Below are 17,542 nucleotides of genomic sequence, written 5' to 3' on the forward strand. Positions count from 1 at the left end.
GTGAGTATTTCTCTCTTTTTAAACTTTAATTCTGTGGGTAGTCGTTACTAAGGTCTCTCTGGTGTAGCGGGGACTGTTGGTAAAACATTTAACTGCAGTGTAATTAGTGGGATTGATTGATTTAATTTAAATTCAATTAATAAAGGGTAAGTCATGGCAGGACAGCCCGGACACGTGATATGCTCCTCTTGCGATATGTGGGAACTCAGGGACACTTCCTGTGTCCCTGAAAACTACATGTGCAGGAAGTGCATCCAGCGGCAGCTACTGACAGACCGCATTGCGGCACTGGAGCTGTGATTGGATGCATACTGGAGCATTCACAATGCCCAGGACATCGTGAATAGTATGTTTATAGAGTTGGACATACTGCAGGTACAGGTTGCACAGGAAGAAAGGGAATGGGTGACCAACAGGTGAAGTACTAGGCACAGGCAGGTAGTGCAGGGGTCCCCTGCGGACATCACCCTCTCAAACAGATACACCACTTTGAGTGCTGTTGGGGGGTTGGCTTATCAGAGGAAAGCAGCAGCAGCCAACTTCCTGGCACCAGGGGTGGCTCTGCTGCACAGCACGGGAGGAAAAAGAGTGGGAGAGCTATAGTAACAGGGGATTCTATTGTAAGGGGAACAGATAGGCATTTCTGCGGCCGCAAATGAGACTCCAGGATGGTGTGTTGCCTTCCTGGTGCAAGGGTCAAGGATGTCTCAGAGCGGCTGCAGAACATCTTGGAAGGGGAGGGTGACCAGCCAGCTGTCGTGGTGCATATAGGCACCAACGATATAAGTAAAAAGCGGGATGAGGTCCTAAATGCGGAATATAGGGAGTTAGGAGGTAAATTAAAGAATAGGACTTCAAAGGTAGTAATCTCAGGATTGCTACCAGTGCCACGTGCTAGTCAGAGTAGAAATAGAAGGATATTTCAGATGAACACGTGGCTAGAGGAATGGTGCAAGGGGGAGGGATTCAAGTTCCTGGGACATTGGAACCGGTTCTGGGGGAGGTGGGACCAGTTCAAACCGGACGGTCTGAACCTGGGCAGGGCTGGAACCGATGTCCTAGGGGGAGTGTTTGCTAGTGCTCTGGGGGAGGGTTTAAACTAAAATGGCAGGGGGTTGGGAACCTGAGCAGGGAGCCAGAGGAAAGGGAAACAAGGATAAAAGCAAAAGATAGGAAGGAGAAAAACAAAAGTGGCAGTCAGAGAAATCAGCAATTTAATCAAAAGTGGCCACAGTAAATAATAATTCTAATAGGTCTAAGAGCGTTAAAAAAACAAGCCTGAAGGCTTTGTGTCTTAATGCGAGGAGCTTTCGTAATAAGGTGAATGAATTGGCTGCGCAAATAGAGGTAAACAAATATGATTTGGTTGGGATTACAGAAACGTGGCTCAAGGATGGCCAAGGCTGGGAACTCAACATCCAGGGGTATTCGATATTCAGGAAAGATAGGCAGAAAGGAAAGGGAGGTGGGGTAGCATTACTGGTTATAGAAGGGATTAACGCAATTGTAATGAAGGATATTAGCTCTGACGATGTGGAATCTGTGTGGGTAGAATTGAGAAATGCTAAGGGGAAGAAAACGTTTGCAGGAGTGGTATATAGACCTCCAAACAGTAAGGCGGAGGTTGGGGATGGCGTTAAAAGGGAAATTAAAGAAGCGTGCAATAAGGGCACAGAAGTCATCATGGGTGACTTTAATCTACATATAGATTGGGCTAACCAAATTAGTAGCAATACTGTGGAGTGGAATTCCTGAAGTGTTTACGGGATGGTTTCCTGGACCAATATGTTGAGGAACCAACCAGAGATCAGGCCATCTTAGACTGGGTATTATGTAATGAGAAAGGATTAATTAGCAATCTTGTGGTACGAGGCCCCTTGGGTCAGAGCGATCATAATATGATCGAATTCTTCATTAAGATGGAGAATGAAGTAGTTGACTCAGAGACTAGGGTCCTCAATTTAAATAAAGGAAACTAGGATGGTCTGAGGAGCGAGTTGGGTAGGATTGATTGGGGAATGTCACTCAAAGTGTTGACGGTGGATAGGCAATGGCAAACATTCAAAGACCGAATGGATGAACTACAGAATTTGTTCATCCCAGTTTGGCATAAAAATAAAACAAAAAAGGTGACTCAACCATGGCTAACAAGGGAAATTAGGGATAGCATAAGATCCAAGCAGAGGACATATAAATTGGCCAGAAAAAGCAATAATCCTGAGGATTGGGAGCAGTTTAGGATTCAACAAAGGAGTACAAAGGGATTAATTAAGAAAGGGAAAATAGACTATGAGAGTAAGCTGGCAAGGAACATAAAAACTGACTGTAAAAGCTTTTATAGATATGTGAAGAGAAAAAGATTGGCGAAGTCAAGTGTAGGTCCCTTGCAGTCACAAACAGGGGAATTTATAATGGGGAATAAAGAAATGTCAGACCAACTAAATACATATTTTGGTTCTGTCTCCACAAAGGCGGACACAAATAACCTCCCAGCGATGCTGGGGAACATAGGGTCTGATGAAAGGGTGGAACTGAAAGAAATCAGTATTTGTAGGGAAATGGTTAGGAAAATTGATGGGACTGAAGGCCGATAAATCCCCAGGGCCTGATAATCTACATCCTAGGGTACTTAAGGAAGTGGCCCTAGAAATAGTCGATGCATTGCTGGTCATCTTCCAGAACTCGATAGACTCTGGAACAGTACCCATGGATTGGAGGGTAGATAATGTTACCCCCACTATTCAAAAAAGGTGGTAGAGAAAAAGCGGTGAATTATAGACCGGTAAGCCTGACATTCGTAGTGGGGAAAATGCTAGAGTCCATTATAAAAGATGTAATAGCAGAGCACTTGGAAAGCAGTGACAGGATCGGACAAAGTCAACATGGATTTACAAAAGGTAAATCATGCTTGACTAATCTACTGGAATTTTTTGAGGATGTAACTGGTAGAATAGATAAGGGAGAACCAGTGAATGTGGTGTATTTGGACTTTCAAAAGGCTTTCAATAAGGTCCCGCATAAGAGATTAGCGTGCAAAATTAAGGCACATGAGATTGGGGGCAAGGTATTGACTTGGATAGAGAACTGGTTGGCGGACAGAAAGCAAAGAGTTGGCATAAACGGGTCATTTTCCGAGTGGCAGGCAGTGACTAGTGGGGTACCGCAAGGATCGGCCCTAGGACCCCAGCTGTTCACAATATATATTAATGATCTGGACGAGGGAATTTGATGTAGTATCTCCAAAATTGCAGACGACACAAAGCAGGTAGTGCAGGGGACCCCTGTGGCCATCCCCCTCTCAAACAGGTATACCGATTTGGATACTGTTGAGGGGGATGACTTACCAGAGGAAGGCAGCAGCAGCCAACTTCCCAGCACCAGGGGTACTTCTGCTGCTCAGGAAGGGAGGAAAAAGAGTGGGAGTGCAATAGTGGTAGGGGATTCTATCGGAAGGGGAACAGATAGGCGTTTCTGTGGCCTTAGACGTGACTCCAGGATGGTTTGTTGCCTCCCTGGTGCCAGGGTCAAGGATGTCACTGAACGGCTGCAGGGCATTCTGAAGGGGGAGGGTGAACAGTCAGAAGTCGTGGTTCACATTGGGACCAATGACATGGGTAGGAAGAGGGATGAGGTCCTGCAGCAAGAATTTAGGGAGCTAGGTAGCAGATTAAAGAGCAGGACCTCAAAGGTTGTAATCTCTGGATTGCTCCCGGTGCCACGTGCTAGTGAGTATAGGTACAGGAGGATAGAGCAGATGAATGCGTGGCTAAAGAGTTGGTGCAGGAGGGAGGGCTTTAGTTTCCTGGATCACTGGGCCTGCTTCTGGGGAAGGTGGGACTTGTACAAGTCGGACGGGTTGCACCTGAACCAGAGCGGGACAAATATCCTTGCGGGGAGGTTTGCTAGCACTGTTTGGGGGGGTTTAAACTAAAATGGCAGGGGGTTGGGAACCTGTGCAGGGAAACAGAGGAAAGGGAAACAGGGATAAAAGCAAAAGATAGGAAGGAGAAAAACAAAAGTGGCAGTCAGAGAAATCAATGGTTTAAATCAAACGTGGCCACAGTAAATAATAATTATAATAGGTCTAAGAGCGTTAAAAAAACAAGCCTGAAGGCTTTGTGTCTTAATGCGAGGAGCATTTGTAATAAGGTGGACGAATTGGCTGCGCAAATAGAGGTAAACGAATATGATTTGGTTGGGATTACGGAAACGTGGCTCAAGGATGGCCAAGACTGGGAACTCAACATCCAGGGGTATTCGATATTCAGGAAAGATAGGCAAAAAGGAAAGGGAGGTGCGGTAGCTTAACTGGTTAAAGAAAGGATTAATGCAATTGTAATGAAGGATATTAGCTCTGATGATGTGGAATCTGTATGGGTAGAATTGAGAATTACTAAGGGGAAAAAAGCATTAGTGGGAGTGGTATATAGACCTCCCAACAGTAAGGCGGAGGTTGGGGATGGCATGAAAAGGGAAATTAAAGAAGCGTGCAATAAGGGCACAGCAGTCATCATGGGTGACTTTAATCTACATACAGATTGGGCCAACCAAATTAGTAACAATACTATGGAGGAGGAATTCCTGGAGTGTTTACGGGATGGTTTCCTGGACCAATATGTCGAGGAACCAACCAGAGATCAGGCCATCTTAGATTGGGTATTATGTAATGAGAAAGGATTAATTAGCAATCTTGTTGTATGAGGCCCCTTGGGTCGGAGCGATCATAATATGATCGAATTCTTCATTAAGATGGAGAATGAAGTAGTTGACTCAGAGACTGTGGTCCTCAATTTAAATAAAGGAAACTATGATGGTCTGAGGAGCGAGTTGGGTAGGATTGATTGGGGAATGGCACTCAAAGGGTTGACGGTGGACAGGCAATGGCAAACATTCAAAGACCGAATGGATGAGCTACAGAATTTGTTCATCCCATTTTGGCATAAAAATAAAACAAAAAAGGTGACTCAACCATGGCTAACAAGGGAAATTAGGGATAGCATAAGATCCAAGGAGAGGACATATAAATTGGCCAGAAAAAGCAATAATCCTGAGGATTGGGAGCAGTTTAGGATTCAACAAAGGAGGACAAAGGGATTAATTAAGAAAGGGAAAATAGAATATGAGAGTAAGCTAGCGGTGAACATAAAAACTGACTGTAAAAGCGTTTATAGATATGTGAAGAGAAAAAGATTGGTGAAGTCAAGCGTAGGTCCCTTGCAGTCAGAATCAGGGGAATATATAATGGGAAACAAAGAAATGGCTGACCAACTAAATTCATACTTTGGTTCTGTCTTCACAAAGGAGGACACAAATAACCTCCCAGAGATGCCGGGGAACATAGGGTCTGATGAAAGGGTGGAACTGAAAGAAATCAGTATTTGTAGGGAAATGGTGTTTGGAAAATTGATGGGACTGAAGGCCGATAAATCCCCAGGGCCTGATAATCTACATCCCAGGGTTCTTAAGGGAGTGGCCCTAGAAATAGTAGATGCATTGCTGGTCATCTTCCCGAACTCGATAGACTCTGGAACAGTACCCATGGATTGGAGGGTAGCTAATGTTACCCCACTATTCAAAAAAGGTGGTAGAGAAAAAGCGGGGAATTATAGACCGGTAAGCCTGACATCGGTAGTGGGGAAAATGCTAGAATCTATTATAAAAGATGTAATAGCAGAGCACTTGGTAAGCAGTGACAGGATCGGACAAAGTCAACATGGACTTACAAAAGGTAAATCATGCTTGACTAATCTACTGGCATTTTTTGAGGATGTAGCTGGTAAAATAGATAAGGGAGAACCAGTGGATGTGGTGTATTTGGACTTTCAGAAGGCTTTCGATAAGGTCCCACATAAGAGATTAGCATGCAAAATTAAGGCACATGGGATTGGGGGCAAGGTATTGACTTGGATAGAGAACTGGTTGGCGGACAGAAAGCAAAGAGTTGGAATAAATGGGTCGTTTTCCGAGTGGCAGGCAGTGACTAGTGGGGTCCCGCAAGGACGGTCCTAGGACCCCAGCTGTTCACAATATATATTAATGATCTGGACGAGGGAATTGGATGTAATATCTCCAAATTTGCAGATGACACAAAGCTGGGTGGGAGGGTAAGCTGTGAGGAGGATGTCGTGAAACACCAGTACGATTTGGACAGGTTGGGTGATTGGGCAGAAACATGGCAAATGCACTATAATGTGGATAAATGTGAGGTTATCCACTTTGGTGACAAAAACAGGAAGGCAGATTATTATTTGAATGGCAATAGATTGGGAGAAGGGGAAGTGCAAAGAGGCCTGGGTGTTCTTGTGCACCAGTCGCTGAAGGTAAGCATGCAGGTGCAGCAGGCGGTTAAGAATGCAAATTATATGTTGGCCTTCGTAGCAAGAGGGTTCGAGTACAGGAACAAGGATGTCTTGCTACAGTTGTACAGGGCCTTGGTGAGACCGCACCTTGAGTATTGTGTGCAGTTTTGGTCGCCTTACCTGAGGAAGGACGTTCTTACCATGGAAGGAGTGCAGCGAAGATACACCAGGCTGTTACCTGGGATGGCAGAAGTGACGTATGAGGAGAGATTGTGTCGATTGGGCTTATACTCACTGCAGTTTAGATTGTGAGGGGATCTCATCGAAACCTATAAAATTCTGTCAGGCCTGGACAGACTAGATGCAGGGAGGATGTTTATGATGGCCGGGGAGTCCAGAACCAGGGGTCATAGTCTAAGGATAAGGGGTAAGCCATTTAGGACTGAAATGAGGAGGAATTTCTTCACCCAGAGAGTGGTGAATCTGTGGAATTCTCTGCCACAGAAGGCGGTGGAGGCCAGTTCATTAAATATATTCAAAAAAGAGTTGGATATATTTCTTAAGGCTAAAGGGATCAAGGGATATGGGGAGAAGGCAGGGACAGGGTACTGAATTTGAATGATCAGCCATGATCTCATTGAATGGCAGAGCAGGCTCGAAGGGCCGAATGGCCTACTCCTGCTCCTATCTTCTATGTTTCTATGTTTCTATGAATCTGTATTCATAGATTTGACAGGAAGACCTGTCAAATTTATGAATACAATTCAGCCCCAAAACATCACTAAAACTTAAACTCAATTTTAAAAAAATCACATTTTTAAAATAACTATAAATTACATAAAATAACTATTTTAAACAATAATTTACATTTTTGAGTAATTAATTACAGTGTCTAATTGGGCTAAAAATAAACTTACCTTTCTTTAAAGTATTTAAAAATAATAAACCTGTGGAAAAAATGTTATAATTTTACTTAATTCACCACTTACCTTTTAAAAAGCAGGTCTTCCGACTGCTTTTTACAAGCGTAGCTCCTGGAGACTTACCCTCCCAGAGAAACCTGCAAAAAAAACAGGAGTTCCAGGTCTACGCACTGCCTCTCTGGCGCATGCGTTCGACCCGTGAACCCCTTCCTTTAAGGCAATGGAAGTTCCGGTTTCCCATGCATGCGCAGTGCATGCACGAAATCGGCACTTTCGTTGGGCCTACGGGTGAGTACCCAGCACGTACTCACCCATGGGGACCCGAAGTTCTGGGCCATAATATAAATTAAAAGGTACAATTCTAAAGTGGGTGCAGGAACAGAGGGACCTGGGGCAGGTTGAGAAAGCAGTTAAAATAGCGTACTCGATCCTGGGCTTCATAAGTAGAGGCATAGAGTACAAAAGCAAGGAAGTTATGCTGAACCTTTAGAAAACACTGGTTCAGCCTCAACTGGAGTATTGTGTCCAATTCTGGGCACCGCAGTTTAGGAAGGATGTGAAGGCCTGAGAGAGGGTGCAGAAAAGATTGACAAGAATGGTTCCAGGGATGAGGGACTTGAGTCACGTGGATAGACTGGAGAAGCTAGACTACAGGAAGATATCAATGAACTGGTCAGGTGGAATTGAATTCAATCCGGAGAAGCATCAGGTAATGCATTTGGAGAGGCCTAACAAGGCAAGGGAATACACAATAAATGGTAGGACATTGAGAAGTGCAGAGGATCAGAGGGACCTTGGTGTGCATGTTCACAGATCCCTGAAGGTAGCAGTACAGGTAGATAAGGTGGGTAAGAAGGCATACAGGAAACTTGCCTTTATTAGCTGAGGCATAGAATATAAGAGCAGGGAGGTTATGGTTGAACTGTATAAAACACTAGTTAGGCCACAGCTAGAATACTGCGTGCAGTTCCGGTCACCACATTTCTGGAAGGATGTGATTGCACTAGAGGGGGTGCAGGGGATATTTACGAGGATGTTGCCTGGGCTGGAGAATTTTAGCTATGAGGAAAGGTTGGATAGGCTGGGATTGTTTTCTTTGGAACAGAGGAGGCTGAGGGGAGAACTAATTGAGGTGTATAAAATTATGAGGGGCCGAGAAAGAGTGGATAGGAAGGACCTATTTCCCTTAACAGAAGGATCAATAACCAGGGGACATAGATTTAAAGTACAGGAATCCGTCCCCAACCGCGGGGGATATGTCCCTGAAAACCCCCGTGGTTGGCAAATTCAGTATAAATGTGTATAAACACAATAAAAAAGAATATAAAAAGCATAAAAGTCATGTTATTTACCTTATTCCTAAATTAAAAACCATGGATAAGTGAATTTCACCACCGTGGTTGGCGAAAATTGTCACAGAGTGGAAACCGTGTATACGTGAAATTCGCATATGGTATAACCACGGTTGGGGCGGGATTCCTGTAATTGGTCGGAAGCTTAGAGGGAATTTGAGGAGAACTTTTTTTCACCCAGAGGGCGGTGGTGGTCTGGAACTCATTGCCTGAAAGGGTGGTAAAGGCAGAGACCCTACATCATACTTGAAAAGTACTTGGATATGCACTTGAAGTGCTGTAACCTACAAGGATACCGACCAAGTGCTGGAAAGTGAGATTAGGCCGGACAGCTCTTTATCAGCTGGCATGGACAAGATGGGCCAAATGGCCTCCTTCTGTGCTGAAAATTTCTATGATTCTAAGCTGGGTTTGTTCTCCTTAGAGCAGAGAAGATTGAGAGGAGATTTGATAGAGGTGTTCAGAATCATGAGGTGTCCAGACAGAGTAGATAGAGAGAAACTGTTCCCATTGGTGGAAGGGTCGAGAACCAGAGGACACAGATTTAAGGTGATTGGCAGACGAACCAAAGGTGACATGGGGAAAGTCTTTTACGCAGCGAGTGGTTATGATCTGGAATGCACTGCCTAAAAGGGTGGGGGAGGCAGATTCAATCATGGATTTCAAAAGGGAATTGGATAAAAACCTGAAGGAAAATAAATGTCAGGGCTCCGGGGAAAGGGCGGGGTAGTGGGACTAGCTGAGGTTCTCTTGCAGAGAGCCAGCACGGGCTTGATGGGCCAAATGGCCACATTCTGTGCTGTAACCATTCTATGATTCGAAGTATCGATATAGTTAATCTTCATCTACTCCTATTTTAATAACTTTTGCTGAAAGTGGCCCTCGCCACGGGCCAGGATATCACATTCGGCCCACCATGGAAAATGAGATTGACACTCCTGAGGTAGACAATGTCAACCGAATTCCCCTCATCTCCCAACCCAGCAACTTCGCCACAAAACTCAAACAAGTTGGCCTTGTTTTCTGGAAGCCATGTTGAATATCCCTAACGGCTCCTTCCCTATCCTCGTGATCGAAAACAGCATCTCTTAGGATCACTTCAGGCACCTTCCCTGTGATCGATATCGCACTGATGGGCCTCTAGTTCTCTTAGGATCCATTCAGGCACCTTCCCTGTGACCGATATCACACTGATGGGCCTCTAGTTCCCTGGCTCTGATTTGTCCCCAATTTGGAAAATGGGAACTATGTGAGCTACCTTCCAATCTCAGGGAGCAATCCCTAACTCTATTAATTAATCAAGGATAGTCAGCATGGCTTTGTCAGGGGGACATCATGTCTGACCAAATTGATTGAATTTTTCGAGGGGGTGTCTAGGTGTGTGGATGAGGGTAGTGCAGTCGATGTAATCTACATGGACTTCAGTAAGGCTTTTGACAAAGTACTTTTGACAAAGCATGGGAAACTGGTCAAGAAGGTAAGAGCCCATGGTATCCAGGGCAATTTGGCACATTGGATCCAAAATTGGCTTAGTGGCAGGAGGCAGAGGCTGATGGTTGAAGGTTGTTTTTGTGACTGGAAGCCTGTGTCCAGTGATGTACCACAGGGATCGATGCTGGGTCCTTTGCTGTTTGTAGTGTACATGAATGATTTAGATATGAATGTAGGAGGTATGATCAGTAAGTTCGCAGATGACATGAAAATTGGTGGAGAGGAGGGAAGCCTCAGGCTACAGGATGATATAGACGGGTTGGTCAGATGGGCAAACAGTGGCAAATGGAATTTAACCCTGAAAAGTGTGAGGTGATGCATTTTGGGAGGACTAACAAGGCAAGGGAATACACAATGAATGGTAGGACCCTAGGAAGGACAGAGGATCAGAGGGACCTTGGTGTGCATGTACATAGATCCCTGAAGGCAGCAGGACAGTAGATAAGGTGGTTAAAAAGGCATATGGGATACTTGCCTTCATTAGCCGAGGCATAGAATATAAGAGCAGGGAGGTTATGATGGAGCTGCACAAAATGCTAGTTAGGCCACAGCTGGAATATTGTGTGCAGTTCTGGTCGCCACACTATAGGAAGGATGTGATTGCACTGGAGAGGGTGCAGAGGAGATTCACCAGGATGTTACCTGGGCTGGAGTGCTTCAGCTATGAAGAGAGACTGGACAGGATGGGGTTGTTTTCCTTAGAGCAGAGAAGGCTGATTTAAGGTGTACAAAATTATGAGGGGCATAGATAGGGTAGACAGAAAGGAACTAATCCCCTTAGTGGAGGGGTCAATAACCAGGGGGCATAGTTTCAAGGTAAGAGGCAGGAAGTAATAATCTCTGGATTATTACCTGAGCCACGAGCGAATTTGGCTAGGACAAATAAAATTAGAGAGTTAACGCGTGGCTCAAAGACTGGTGTGGGAGAAATGGGTTTCGCTTCCTGGGGCACTGGCACCAGTACTGGGGCAGGAGGGAGCTGTTCCGTTGGGACGGGCTTCACTTGGCCAGTGCTGGGACTAGAGTCCTGGCGGATCATATAACTAGGGCTGTAGAGAGGGCTTTAACCTAACTAGTGGGGGGGAGGTTCCTAGAGAGCAAATAATAAAAATGACAACAGAGAAGGTCATAGACTTAGGTAGCAGTGGGGAAATTAAAAACCAGAGCGTGTCAGGAAGGGGCAGAAGGTATGGAGTAAAAGGTAAAGTAATAAAAAGGGCAAAAGCAGGAACTAAGTGTCACAAAATATCTTTGAAAGTTCTCTATCTGAATGCACGTAGCATTCGTAACAAAATAGACGAGCTAATGGCACAAATAACTACATATGGGTATGATCTTGTGGCCATTACAGAAACACGGCTGCCGGGTGACAATGCCTGGGAATTAAACATACCAGGTTATTTAACGATCAGGAGGGACAGGCAGGAAGGAAGGGGGGGTGGGGTGGCTATGTTAATAAAGGAAGGAATCACTGTAATACAGAGAAATGATATTGGGTCAAAAGATCAGGATAATGAAACAGTTTGGGTGGAGGTAAGGAATAATAAGGGGAAAAAAACACTAGTGGGCATAGTCTATAGGCCTCCGAACAGTGGCAAATCTGTTGGACGGAATATCAATCAGGAAATAGTTGAGGCTTGTAATAAGGGAACATCCATAATTATGGGGGATTTTAACTATCATATTAATTGGACAAATCAAATTGGGCAGGGCTGCCTTGAGGATGAGTTAATTGAGTGTATTAGGGATGGGTTTCTTGAGCAGTATGTAACTGAACCGACCAGGGGGCAAGCAACCTTAGATCTGGTCCTGTGTAACGAGATGGGATTAATTAAAAATGTCCTAGTAAAGGATCCCCTTGGAATGAGTGACCATAACATGGTTGAATTCCATATTCAATTAGAGGGTGAGAAGGTTGGATCTCAAACAAGCGTGCTAAGCTTGAATAAAGGAGACTATGAAGGTATGAGAGCGGAATTGAGTAGAGTGGATTGCGAAAATAGATTAAAGGGTAACACGATACATGATCAGTGGTGTACATTTAAGGAGTTATTTTACAACTTCCAAAAAAAATATAATCCACTGAGAAGAAAAGGGTGTAAAAGAAAAGACAGCCATCCGTGGCTAAGTAAAGAAATTAAGGATAGTATTCGACGAAAAACAAGGGCATATAAGGTAGCCAAATCTAGTGGGAGGATAGAGGATTGGGAAAACTTTAAAAGACAGCAAAAAATAACAAAAAGATTGATTAAGAAAGGGAAGATAGATTATGAAAGTGAATTAGCAAAAAATATAAAAACAGATAGTGAGAGTTTTTATAGTTATATAAAAAGAAAAAGGGTGGCTAAAGAAAATGTTGGTCCCTTAGAGGATGAGACCGGGAAATTAATGGTGGGAAATATGGAGATGGCAAAAACACTGAATGAATATTTTACATCAGTCTTTACAGTAGAAGACACTAAGAATATCCCAACACTGGACAAACAGGGGGCTAAAGGGGGGGAGGAGCTAAACACGATCAAAATCACTAAGGAAGTGGTACTCGGTAAAATAATGGGACTCAAGGCGGATAAATCACCTGGACCTGATGGCTTACATCCTAGGGTCTTGAGGGAAGTGGTGGTAGGGATTGTGGATGCATTGGTAATAATTTTCCAAAACTCCCTGGACTCGGCAAAGGTCCCGGCAGACTGAAAAACTGCTAATGTAACACCCTTATTTAAAAAGGGCAGTAGACAGAAGGCTGGAAACTATAGTCCGGTTAGCCTAACATCTGTGGTAGGTAAAATTTTGGAGTCCATTATTAAGGAGACAGTAACAGGACATTTGGATAATCATAAATTAATAGGACAAAGTCAGCATGGTTTTATGAAGGGGAAGTCATGTTTGACAAATTTGCTGGAGTTCTTTGAGGAAGTAACATATAGGGTGGATAAAGGGGAACCAGTGGACTTAGTGTATTTAGACTTCCAAAAGGCATTTGACAAGGTGCCACACAAAAGATTATTGCTTAAGATAAAAAATCACGGGATTGGGGGTAATATTCTGGCATGGATAGAGGATTGGCTATCTAACAGAAGGCAGAGAGTTGGGATAAATGGTTCATTCTCAGACTGGCAATCAGTAACTAGTGGTGTTCCGCAGGGGTCAGTGCTGGGTCCCCAACTCTTTACAATCTATATTAACAATTTGGAGGAGGGGACCGAGTATAACATATCAAAGTTTGCAGATGATACTAAGATGGGAGGGAAAGTAGTGAATGAAGGGGACATAAAAAACCTGCAAGGGGACATCGACAGGCTAAGTAAGTGGGCAGAGATTTGGCAGATGGAATACAATACTGGAAAGTGTGAGGTTATGCACTTTGGCAGGAAAAATCGTAGAGCAAGTTATTATCTTAATGGCAAGATACTGGAAAGTACTGAAGTACAAAGGGATCTGGGGGTCCTGGTGCACGAAACTCAAAAGGTTAGTATGCAGGTGCAGCAAGTGATTAAGAAGGCCAATGGAATGTTGGCTTTCATTGCTAGGGGGATAGAATATAAAAATAGGGAGGTATTGCTTCAGTTGTACAAGGTATTGGTGAGACCGCACCTGGAATACTGCATACAGTTTTGGTGTCCATACTTAAGAAAGGACATACTTGCTCTCGAGTCAGTACAAAGAAGGTTCACTCGGTTAATCCCGGGGATGAGGGGATGGACATATGAGGAGAGGTTGAGTAGATTGGGACTCTACTCATTGGAGTTCAGAAGAATGAGAGGCGATCTTATTGAAACATATAAGATTGTGAAGGGGTTGGATCGGGTGGATGCGGGGAAGATGTTCCCGATGATGGGTGAAACTAGAACTAGGGGGCATAGTCTTAGAATAAGGGGCTGCTCTTTCAAAACTGAGATGAGGAGGAACTACTTCACTCAGAGGGTGGTAGGTCCATGGAATATGCTGCCCCAAAAAGCTGTAGAAGCTACATCATTAAATAAATTTAAAACAGAAATAGACAGTTTCCTAGAAGTAAAGGGAATTAAGGGTTACGGGGAGCGGGCAGGAATTTGGACATGAGTCTAGGTTCGGATCGGTCATGGCCCTGTGGGTAGCGGAGCAGGCCCAGGGACCATGTAGCCTGCTGCTGCTCCTATTTCGTGTGTCTAATTCTGTTAGTTTCAGGAGATGGTTCTGTGATAGTGGATTGGCGGCTAGGATCAGATCAGCCATGATCTTATTGAATGGCGGAGCAGGCTCGAGGGGCCGATTGGCCTACTCCTGCTCCTATTTCTTATGTTCATATTTTCTTAAGTTTAGAGGGGATTTGAGGAAAAACTTTTTCACCCAAAGGGTGGTTGGAATCTGGAACTCACTGTCTGAAAGGGTGGTAGAGGCAGGAACCCTCACAACATTCAAGAAGCATTTACATGAGCATTTGAAACGCCATAGCATACAAGAATACGGACCAAGTGCTGGAAAATGGGATTAGAATAGACAGGGCTTGACGGGGTGTGCGGACACGATGGGCCGAAGGGCCTCTTTCTGTGCTGTATAACTCTATGACCCTATGACTGGACTGAACTGAAGACACGGGCAAGGGGCTCACAGAGCACATGTCCGATCTCTTTAAACACCCTTGGGTGGAAATCCTCTTGACCTTACAGGCCTCAAGATTAACCCGCACGGTGACTTTGGTTTCAGTAAAGAGAGACGAGAAAGACCAATGTGCCGTTTGCCCCCCTAAGTGTGGCCCTGAAGGACTGTGTCCAGGCTGTAGTTCGGTTCCCGCCATATGATCCTCCCCCCAGATTGTCCTTTCTGAGCTCCAGCCAAGTGATGCTAAACACTCAGGTGGGAACGACAAAAATCCACAACAATGGCCCTGAAATTAGGATCGGGGGCTTGCCGCACGTGCAAGCCCCCAATGTGCACTCACCCTGCGTGCCGACATCTGAAGCCTGGGCCTGCTTGCATTTCCTGTCACAGGCCTGGTTCAGCTGTCGGCGCGATGTGCTAACCTGATCCAGCGGTGTAGTTAGTGCGATGTGCCGGCTGGGATCAGGTGAGCACTGTGCAGCCAATCAGGGGAGGGGAAACTCATTCATGAGTTTGACAGTAAGAGCTGTCAACTCATGAAAAGTATGGGCTGCCAAAACACTACTATAACTTTAAATAAAATTTAAAAAAAACATCCCACTGATTATATTAATTATAAATAAGTTTAAAAAAATGTTTTAAACAATTAATCAATTTTTTGAAAAAAATAAATTTTTTAAAAATAGGGTCTAAAACTAAACTTACCTTACTGTAAATTCTTTAAAAATAACAAACCTGTGGAAAAAAAATTTCTACATTGTACTAAAAACCCACTTACCTGAAAAACTAAATACTTATGTCTGGTTTTTCCACGCGTAAAGACCGGAGGCATTTACACGCGCGCAACTCTGAAAAAAAAAAGGAATTTCACTGCGCACGCGCTGCCTGTGCAGTCACACGCGCTCTGCCTCTTAACCCCTTGGGTCAGAGGACAGGAAATGCCGGTTTTCAGCGCATGCGCTGTGCATGCTGAAAACCGTCAATTCCTTCGGGCACACGCGTGAGTACCCCGTCCGTACTCACGCGTTGTGCCCGGGTTTACTGGGCCAATGTCTTTAAAGCAAACTGATTTATTTGACATTTATCCAGAATATTAAACTCAGCCCAGTTACAAGGGTTATTAACATCAGCAGAAACAAACCCCAACTGCAAGAATGAACACGATTCAGTCCTGGGTGTAATTAACAGCAGCAATAACAGCAGAATCCAACCACTGCAGTCACTTGTGAACTCGCTGGTGTTTCAGCAGGTTGGATGAACAAGTAAATCTCTTCCCACATATGGAGAACATGAATGTCCTCTCCCCAGTGTGAACTCGCTGGTGCTGCGGCAGGTGGGATGACCGAGTGAATCCCTTCCCACACTCAGAGCAGGTGAACGGCCTCTCCCCAGTGTGAAATCGCTGGTGCATCAGCAAGTGGGATAACCGAGTAAATCCCTTCCCACTCTCGGAGCAGGTGAACGCCGTCTCCCCAGTGTGAACGCCGTCTCCCCAGTGTGAACTCTCTGATGTTGCAGCAGGTTGGATGAATCAGTGAATCCCTTCCCACACTCGGAGCAGGTGAATGGCCTCTCCCCAGTGTGAACTCGCTGGTGCATTAGCAGGTGGGATGACCGAGTGAATCCCTTCCCACACTTAGAGCGGGTGAACGGCCTCTCCTTGGTGTGTGTGCGCTGGTGTAGTGAGGTCAGATGATCGCCTGAACCCACTCCCGCAGTGAGAGCACCTGAACGGTCTCTCATCAGCGTGAACTCGCTGGTGTTTCAGCAAGTTGGATGAATCATTGAATCCCTTCCCACACTCAGTGCAAGTGAATGGCATCTCCCCGGTGTGAATTCGCTGGTGTGTCAGAAGGTGGTATGATTGAGTGAATCCCTTCCCACACTCAGAGCAGGTGAACGGCCTCTCCCCAGTGTGAACTCGCTGGTGTCTCAACAGGCCAGAGGATCAGCTGAAGCCTCGTCCACACACAGAACACGTGTACAGTTTCTCCTCACTCTGAACGGTGCTTTCAGCTTCCATGTTCAAAGGTCCTGATGAATTGAGCGACTCTGTCAGATCCTGAAGTGATGCTTAGGTTGAGTTTCCCGTCTGCAAATCCTCCCCTTCTAACACCCTGCAAAATGAATTTAAAACAGGAAAAAGGGAGGGGGAAAGAGAACCCACAAAAACACAAAGGCAATTGTGAAATTGAGCTGAATGAATCTGGGAATTTGTGAGACCGGCACTAGAAAAAAGTGACCATGAAAGCTGCCGGATTGTCGCATAAACCCAACTCGTTCACTAATGTCCTTCAGGGAAGGGAACCCGTCACTGGGTCTGGGCCTACACAAGACTGTGGCCTCTATGGGAGGAGAGAGAGCGAGGTGGGAGGGGGAGGAGTGAAGGAGAGCGACTTTATACATCTGCAACTCAAGAAGGAGGCCCAGCATCACCTTCTCAACAGGCAACTGGGGACTGGCAATATATGCTGGCCTTGCTAGCAGCACCCGAATGAATTAAAAAAATCTGTATATATAAAATGGATTGAAAGCCTCTACAGAAATACTTGTTCCTAAAAGGATAATCTTTTACACTGTACGGACAGTGCCTGTTTAGCAACTTAATCTCCCCTAGAATCCATCTCCCTTCACAGTCCCACATTGGAAATTGTTGGGTCCCACTGGGCTCAGAAGTACTGGGGGTTAAACCCAGCAGCTTCTACCCCCTCTCCACTCCAGCTGAAACTGAAGCAACAAGAAAGCCCTACACAGGAGGCCAGGGACCGAGTTCCACATCCACCGCCCACCCTGATGCTAACCGGCTCTGAGTTGCTCCCTCTGCTGTGTCAAGGCCACTTGTTGGGCCAGAAATTCCAGGCCAGAAGCGTGAGTGCGCTCGGGGTACTCACGCTTC

Source organism: Somniosus microcephalus, chromosome 4 (assembly GCF_052327205.1).
Source record: "Somniosus microcephalus isolate GS21.2 chromosome 4, FLI_Smic_1.0, whole genome shotgun sequence".
Classification (NCBI taxonomy): Eukaryota; Metazoa; Chordata; class Chondrichthyes; order Squaliformes; family Somniosidae; genus Somniosus; species Somniosus microcephalus.